This window comes from Papaver somniferum, chromosome 9, assembly GCF_003573695.1.
Source record: "Papaver somniferum cultivar HN1 chromosome 9, ASM357369v1, whole genome shotgun sequence".
Taxonomy (NCBI): domain Eukaryota; kingdom Viridiplantae; phylum Streptophyta; class Magnoliopsida; order Ranunculales; family Papaveraceae; genus Papaver; species Papaver somniferum.
The window spans coordinates 58,287,458-58,296,826 of NC_039366.1; the positions used below are offsets into that span (position 1 = coordinate 58,287,458).

The 9,369-nt window shown below is 35.4% G+C and overlaps 1 long non-coding RNA gene across 3 annotated transcripts; it reads right to left on the minus strand.

The window, feature by feature from the left end:
* Nucleotides 1–3,611: 3,611 nt before the first annotated feature.
* LOC113313897 lies at nt 3,612–8,367 on the minus strand. 3 transcript variants are annotated; one of them, XR_003342116.1, is made up of 7 exons: nt 7,942–8,367; nt 7,118–7,833; nt 6,194–6,528; nt 5,131–5,185; nt 4,853–4,909; nt 4,694–4,728; nt 3,612–3,853 (listed from the first exon to the last, which is right to left on the minus strand). It is a non-coding gene; the product is annotated as an uncharacterized LOC113313897 (long non-coding RNA). The 3 variants fall into 3 exon arrangements; XR_003342115.1 differs by having other exon boundaries at nt 7,118–7,598; nt 7,741–8,367; XR_003342114.1 differs by having other exon boundaries at nt 7,118–8,367.
* Between the last annotated feature and the right edge of the window lie 1,002 nt (nt 8,368–9,369).

Genomic DNA, 9,369 nt, shown 5'->3' on the forward strand with positions numbered 1-9,369 from the left:
TATGAATGTTTTATCTCACACGTAGTTTATATTGTACAAATCACCGACATTATGACTGATAAAATACATCATTGCAATCGCAAAACCCATCGCCTTATTTTTCAATTGTTTTTCTTGTCCACACAAAATTCCACAGAGATTCTTGATGAGGATATGCTCTGTAAGTAAGGTTAATATTTAGAGTACATCATCAATGTTGACTTATAGTCTTCTACAACTTTTTTAACTTTCTTCATTGACTTACTCACATCATACACAATTCTTTGTTCTACGAGAAGATGGATAGCTAATCGAACAACGTTAGGATCTTGTTGGTGTGTAGCGAAGGATCATATAAACGTCGTGCAGCCTCTAGTGGTCCAATATATCTTGCATTGATGTACTATTGTGCCTCGTCACATTTACTGAAAACCAACGTCACATCGTACATCGTCATGACCTGCAGATATATTTATTTAAAGACCCTTACTTACCCCACCAATTTCAACATTAATGCGGCCAATAAATACTTTAGAAAATTATGGGTTGCATGGAAAAACATTTTTATTGCACACTATGTATTCACCGTGAACAATTATCTCATTCTCATCATTATGCCGATAATAAATTTGATACCCACCTTCATCCATGCTTGGACCGTTAAGGTGTTTCTTTGGATAACCTTTATTACATTTTACATTTTTCATGCATATAGATAGAATCCTTATTACATGGACCATGTATGATGTACCATACATTTCCTAACAGTTTGAAACAAAACTGGGCCAGTTTTTTCATGTGAAAATTCGCATGGTTCAAAATGTTCAACTGGCTCATTGTTCGATTTTTTTTGAGATCATCTGGCCGCGTTTTTGAATTTCAATCGTAAACACACGTGTGTAACCGCTTTTCCAAACATTTTGTTTTTCTGATTTCTGCCACTAAATGGTCCTTTTTTAACTCAAGGGCATGTAGGACGATCAGAAGCATATTGTTGTGGCATGAACTCGTCTTTAATCTCCACCCAACTGGGATTCACACTCATTGTATGGAAGATGTCTGGGTGTTAATTTAAACATGTGGTTGCCATTAATCTTAATATATCTTAATTATATGCCTATGATGGCATGATATGGCTTACTTCCTTTCCTAGGTTTCATCCCATCACACTTAACAATCCGCTGTCAGTTACATTTGATAATTTGTTTTTATGGTATAACGCTCCTGTTTTGGTTTGCAAGTTACATTTGAGAATTTTTTTGTAAGGTACATCGAGTTGCATTTTCTTGATGTCTTCTCTTTTTGTTTCTTCTTGTGTGTGCACTTTAGACAAGGCTGTTGAGCTCTCTTTAAGTTGTATTCCCCCGCCCACGGCTTGTGTGCATCTTAATACAATTCATTTTGAACGATCAGAAAAGAAAAAAATAACCGCTGCCATCGTATCTTGGATTTTCATGAGATAGTATAGACAATTCTGTTCGGTTGATTCCCAAGCATTTACTAATGACTCTAAAAAAAGTTTTTAGCTCTTAGAATGGTAAAATGCTTTCCCATCCGAAATATGAAAATTGTCAAACTATTCGAAAGTCGATCAAGATTTAATATGCTCTCCTATAGAATTATCCAGTTGTTTCATACCAAGTTTCCAACTCAGCTAACCTATGGAAATAACAGGACATACATAGTGCAAGGGAAAGTGTACACTCCTCTTGAATAGGAATTACATTGCTCATTCTTATGATGCACTCCCAAGCTAATTTCAGTAGAAAGCTCTTCATATCTTGCTGTTACATGATAATTTATCAGAATTCTAGTAAAAGCAACAATATTATCCTAATCTCAATATGAAATGCTGCAAATGTTACATTTTTAACCCCTTGCTAAAAATGTTTTAGTTTTAGCAAGGTATCAAATTAACACTAAACTTTAGTAAATAAAAAGCCTATCATTCATGTTTCAGAATATATAATGTAGCATTTCTTCGTGTTTGACACTGACAAAAAGATAGGTTCTTATGCAAGTGTGTAAGCGAACTTGAATACTTGAGGAAGGAGAACCATAAATTTTTCTTTTAGAACAACCACCACATAGCTCATCAACAGATTAACCCCTGAATCCTGATCCCTCCATCTTTCTCTGGGAAACCGTCAGAATTTATCAAATCCAACCTTTTCCTTACGTCGTCATCTTTCTCACGCCTTTCAACATCATCCGATCATGGGTAAGTTCTGCTCTCAGTTCTCATTTCATGTCTAAACCGTCAGAATTTATCAAATCCAACCTTTCAACATCATCAGAGATTTCCAATTTTCATCTTATCTCATAAGAAAGTGAAACACCTAATGTGTATAGCAGTCAAAAGTAACAGAATCCCCATTATCACGCCTCCTCAACATCCATGGTCCAATTACCATAATGTCACAAAACATCTCGCTCTTCAAGCTTCTTATCTTACAAAACAGAGATGTGATTAAATATCCCCAAAAAGAAGTATGCCATTGCATCAGATTGTTCTACAATAGAGAAAATGGGTAAAAAAGAATCAACTCGGAGTACTATAACGATTAAATGATGTCCGACTATCAACATATTCTCCTCTAAAGGAAAGTGCTGAGAAAACAGTATTAGTATCTGATTGATAGAAAACAATGTATAGAGATAAAAGGTTTTTTACATGTACACCTATGCCGCACTATATACTGGTATCTGAAGCATGTAAAGTTCTGGTTTACTCAAATAACTACGCCATCTGTGGGAGTCGAACCCACAACTACATGGTTAAAGCCATGCGCTCTGCCATCTGAGCTAAGACAACAAGAAGAGAATGTACCTAACACCCTGCTTTATACACATTTAACCTCAACATTATGGTCTTAAGTTTGCTTCTGTCTCCCTTTCTAAACCTCCATCATCATATCTGCAGCCATCCTCTAGCTCCTTAGTGAAACCTATGTTACGCATTGATATCATACATAAAAACCCTTCAGCCGCTAACAAAACCGTAACCCTTCTCGTGCTTCAGAATTGTTCGTGGGATTATAGGCAGTTATATTAGACGGATACCACTAACCTGCTGGGAGTCTTGGACATATTCTATAATCAGGCCAATGAGCGATTTTCCCATTAAGCAAAGATGCCAAATATAGGTAGCATCCATTGTTATCATATACAGAGACGATGCTAGCAACTCAACTACCAATACCCATAATTTTATGGTAGAATTGAACTCATTCACCACTACAAAGATGTCAGAATCATTGATGCTAACAAAATCATTGTTATAAACCATGGAAAAAAATAATATGCCAACCCCACAAAGTTGAAATAGATCGTACAAAACCAGACTCACAAAACTCGATAAGATAAAGTCAACGGAAATATCTAGGGATAGAATTATCTTACTTTGACTGCATCAACCTTTGCAGTACCATAGAAATGCTACTGGGATACTAATTATATCATTTGTCTAAGATAACCACCTCCGTCCATCTGTTTGCAATGTGACATCATTAGTATACCCCCACAAAGTTAAGCAGTCAACATTGTTATGTTTTATATGCCGATAGACTATGCATTGAAAACTTGCTTTGGTAATAAAATATCATCAATAACCTCAAGCAGAACAAACAGTAAAAGAATAAATAACTTCTGCAATACTATCCAGAAGCTCTTGCAAGTTTGTTGCAGTTTTTAACTATTTTCATTTGTTTCACCAAGTTCTCTTTCATGCTCAGTAAGCAGCAGTATAAGCAGAATCTGATAAAGATACTTGATCAGAATACCCTAAGTAAGATTGTCAATTGTTCTTAGGGGAACAATGCAATGCTTTTTCTCTTCCCTGGGTGCAACAGTTGTTTACTTCGCTCTTCTTCATCTAAACGGAAAATAAGCCAAACAAAGAAGAAAAAAGGAAGTCAAGATCATCGGTGTAGGATAGATAACAATGAATAAACCATTTATTATTACCTAATTAACATATATGAAGGCAAGATACGTTGTAGTCTAACCTAAAACCAAGGCCTTAACGCCATGGTAATTCAAATGTATATAAATGACACAACATCAGTCCTATAATTAAGCCCGGAAGAAATTTAACATTGCACTTAAAAAGGAAAAAGAAAGGACTCCAGAATTTTGAGAATACAATCTTGATCATCTGCATCCTGGGTCTTATATTATCACATTAGTTCTTAGAAACAAAATAACCAAGGATTTCATTGTTGTCTGTATTGATATTGACATGTATAACGGGACTCTATCTTTATTCTCGTCCGCTTAATAAGTTCGTCAAAAGATATATCAGACTATGGAGTGAATGGTTTGATTACTGAATATCGATTCTTCCTTCAACTTGGAATAGATTCACAAAAATTATTACTTTTTTTATATGTAAAATTCTTTTGTAGGGAGACAGCAAATGAAGATTAGATGGAGAAAGAGAGCTTCAGTCAACACAGTCCTAGAAGCTAAGCTCCATTCATGCCCACTTCTACTCCTAAGAGCCCATCATTCTACAAAAGGACGACGGCTACTTTCGGGACATTGACCCAGTCCCTCAAAGGAATGAAACAAGGAAGATAAGGTTCAAGGCGATTGATAGCGAACGTATGGTCATTACGCTTCGACCGGGTTATTCTATTCCACCTCTTAGAAAGAAAAGAACTTAAAAAAAATAACCAATAATCAAAATAAGATTAAGCTAGAATAAAATCACCTCAATTCTCAGAATATTACATAATAGACGCCAACCTGCAAAAATAACCCATGAACAAAAACAAATCAAAAACCTAAAAACATAGTACATAGTACCAAAAACCAAAAAGATTTATTCTGCATAAAAAAAAATCAAATAGTTATCACAAAATAATCTTACCTTTTTGGTGTGCTTCACCTGGCAGACTTGTCAATACCTAATCAACAATTGAAGAACCTATGTACAGAAATCAAGGATTCAACTTACACGGTGGAAAAACATGACAACGACATAACAGAAGTAATAAATTGAATCACATAAATATGAAGTTCCTAAACCAAAATTCATATTTGAGATATTGTTGTTGTGACATCAAATTAGATACGAAGAACTCGAACGGATTATCAGAAACCAATTGGCGACAGTAAAATTCACACTCTTACAGGGAAGAAAATTACCTTTAGGCTGAATGTGTGCGGCAAGATCATGAAGATTTTAGAATTCTGATATGATCTAGCAATAAAATTAAACAAAAGCGAAATATTTAGCAACCAAGAATGAAATGTATAATTAAAAATGATATTAACTATTGTTAATGATGATATTACAACATTGTGAATAATGTTGCTGAAATTTGGAACCAAAAATTCATTCAGCAAATTTTTTCTCAGTGAGCCGAGTGAGGCGGAAGTCAAAAACATAAATACACTGAAAAATGATAAAACCAAACCAAGGAAAGAACAAAAAATATTAAGGGGTCAGCGAAACAACAAAATTTAGAATTTTTGGATCTGGTTACTTAAGACCACAAAGATAAATTAGCACGACTTTGACGATTGCCCTAAATAGTTCCCTTAACAGAGATCTTAATTTGAAGATAGTTGAACCCAAACAAATGAATTGATTAGTCATTCTGTGCAAATGAATTGATTCTTGCATACGTTAAGGTGAACAAATCCACATGGTACTTAGAAAACACCTAAACCCAAATGTTTCTATATAGCTCATCTTGCACCATGTGTTGAACATGTTGTGGCTGCTAAATCAAATTTCCCTAGTAACTACTACCAACTCTAATGCATGGGAACACTTGAGAATAGCGCCACCAAAAAGTATTGTTTTACTCTCCTGACATGAGAACAAATCATGTTAATAAAATAAAGATTGTAGAGACGCAAGCGAGGATTGAACATCTATGACGCTGACCATCATTTGCTACTACAAACAATATGGGCATGAAAATTTTTGGATATGCAAACTCCAAATGACAGGCGTTCTTAACCGTGTCAATAAGATGGAACTCTACCATGCTAGAACGCAATCAAGATTGCATGCACATATTCGTACATGGAAATATAAATCTGAGGATTGATTAACAGTGCATATCAAAGGTGCAAACCACTTATCAAAATAATTCACTCAAAAAAGTCACCCACTTAGCTAAGGAGATTGAATAAACCCCATCAATTTACACATCCGTGAATTATCTAGATAATGTTGTGTAGCTAAGTAAAGCATTACCTTCATTGAGTTAAGAGCTAAATCCAGCAAAAAGTTGTCTTCATCCTTGATTATGGATAATGGTGTAACATTTCATCGCCCTGCTGCAGAGTCTGTACCTGTAATAATCAAGCCAAAAACAATATCACAATAAACTCGAATATATCCTGGAACACTATTAACACAATATCACATTATGGTATCTGCTTCTATTAAGGCTAATGTGGTGAGATCAGGCATGGTAATAGAGGAAAAGCAGCTTTATGATCTACACTGTCTCCCTTTAGCTTTTTCCACATAAACCAATTATGACCATCTACCAAATCCCCCATCGCACCTATGACCAATCGATATAGCTGTAGCATTCACATCAAATAAACCTTAGTTAGATCCTTAAAATAAATTCAAGTGATTTCAATAGTTCGAACTTTAAAATCACGGACATCTGCTATACAATCATAGTTAAAATCAAACTTTATACAATTAATGAATCAATTCACGATTACAAATACATTCTTTAACAACATCTTTCTCAAAAATAGGTCCTGGGCGATTCGTTGTCTCTCTGCTCTAGGTTTTCCATTAGTCAATTTAAATAGCCCCAACCAAACCCGGAAAAATAAACAAAAACCCTAAAACAAATTCAGGACGTAATATTTCGATTTCGATTTCAATTTCAAATTGAGACAGAAGTTCGAATTTGGTGAAACACTTCTCTGTGATAAATCTTTGCCTCGTAAATTTCCTGGAAACAACAATTGGAAATCAATATGAAGAGTATATGGGGCATCAGTAACTCAACACAAATAGATAGTTCAGAAAAATTAAATCAGTGTTATCAACTTCTGCCTCTTAAATTTCCAGCAAACTTCAAGCAACATCAATCAGAAAGACAAAAATTAAATAAATAAAGATTTAAAAATTATAGGGTTTCAACATATTTACCTTCTAATTCCTATCCTCTGCATCGTATTTTTGATTAAACCTTGCCTCCTGAATCTTCGGAAAACATCAAGCGCACAGACCGCATGAACGAAATATTCTCAAAAATCTAGAGTTTCTGCGAGATAGAAGAATAAGTGTAGCAGCAAAAAAAGAGAGAACGTTTTATGTGAACCAAATATGTCACCCCGTCCTACTTCTGTCGACCCACACGAAACATAGCCGATCATTCCCAGTCGTCGAAGTCAAACTCGATCCGTCTTACCTGGGCCGCCGGATTACCCTCCCTGGTAAATCCTGTCCACTCTTTGACTCTTTGATCAAGGACACAAAGTGCACCTTTTTTTATAACAGTGATTAAGGCTGCACAAGGGTCGGTTCAGTCCGGTTCTCCTATGAAACCGATCCCTGTACCTGGTGTTGAAATGAGGTACTGGTACCTGGACCTTTACCGGAGATTCCAGTCCGGTACCGGGTTTATTACCTATTACAAAAAAACAAAAAAAAAGTTTCGAAACATATAGAAAAAGTGAAAAACAAATCCATTTGAATCTGAGAAAAATACACCCATTCGCGAAACCTTCATGATTCATGAATCGTTATCACATTTTAATTCATTCACATACTCATTTACATCAACATCTTCTCTAACTTGTCTCCTTGTATTGTTACAACCATCTATCTACTGATTCATCATTCATTCATATACTCCTCTAGCCCTAAAATTCAAAATTAAGCAAACAAAATTAACAAAATACAAGACCAAACATCACCCAATGCTTAAACCTATTTCAATTAACTTAAAGTAACACCAAATTTGAACAAACCTCTAAATTGTTCCATCAATTATTTGTGAAATTCCAACAAATTGATACACAATTGAAGAACATGAAGAAGAGAAATCGATTTATCAATAATTCGTGAAGCAGCACCATTCGATCCTGACTAATTGGACCACCTTATCTTCTCCATGTCCCGCAATTTCTCTATAATTCATCAACTAAAACCCCCAATTAAACAACCACAAAACCTAATTTCTTAAAAATCAATTGAACGTGAACCCTAACTTAATTTATCTCTATAGTTATTCTACCCAAAATCATTTGCGTGATGTTAACAACTGAAAAAGAATAGCAACTGAAGAAGAAGGAGGAGCAAAGACGATGTTAACAACCATTTACGTGAAGTGCACTGTGATGTTCTCTTCGTCCAGTGAAGAAGAAGGAGGAGCAAAGACGAAGTGAACGTGAGATATACAGGGATGGATTTTAACCTAAAATTGACCAGCTTGGATTAGATATAAGTTTAGATTAACGGATAGGATATATCATATCAAGGGCCCTAGATGAACCGGTACTTCTAGTCCGGTACAGGCCGGGAATAGGATAGAACCGGTCCATGTACCTGTACTATCCCGGTTCTTAATCTTCTGTCCTAGTCCCTGTACCGGCTATACCGGTTCCGGTTCGGTTTCGGTCCGGTATTTTCGGTTCCAGGCCGGTACAAGTCTTCTTGACCGGTTCTTGTGCAACCTTACTCTTGATAATGTTTAGATCTTTTGCACATAGGTTGTACATCAATATATGCGCTTATGCATTCAGAAAACCAATATTTCTTAATAATTTATTCTTTGTCCTGTGATTTTATTTTCAGTTTTCCTTTATGTTATTTTGGTTTTTCAAGTCAACTCAAAGATTCACCATGAATCAAGTAGGAAAACAACAAGTTCTGTTGGGCCTTCACACCTCAACAAGTGAATTATTTTTCATGGCTAGCACATCGGATCAATTGCATCGAAAACCACCACCACCAACATTGTTTCATTGGAAATTCTATGTCCATCAAAAGTACAACTTTCCCTGTGGAACGTATTCGTCGAAGGCCTATGGATCCTCGACAACGTTCATATTAGGAAATAATATATATGAGAGTCTATATTTAGGAGATATGTCTATGTTTAGAGTTTGATCTTAGTTAGGAAAGTAGTTTGAGTGGTCGACAAGTTTGTGACCAATATAAATTGGTTGTTAAGCCATGAGAATTAATACACCAGAATTATTATCAATGTAGTCTTTTATGCTTCCGCGTTTATGCTCTCCTCTCTCTTGCTCGATCCTTAACATGGTATCAGAGCGAGGTGAGAGGGAGAGAGGAGAGGAAGAGAGTTAGGTAATCTTAGAGAATTCATGATGTTTAGGTTTTCTTTAGTGAAGAAATTCATGTTCAAAAAAAAAAAAAAAAAAAAAAAAAAAAAA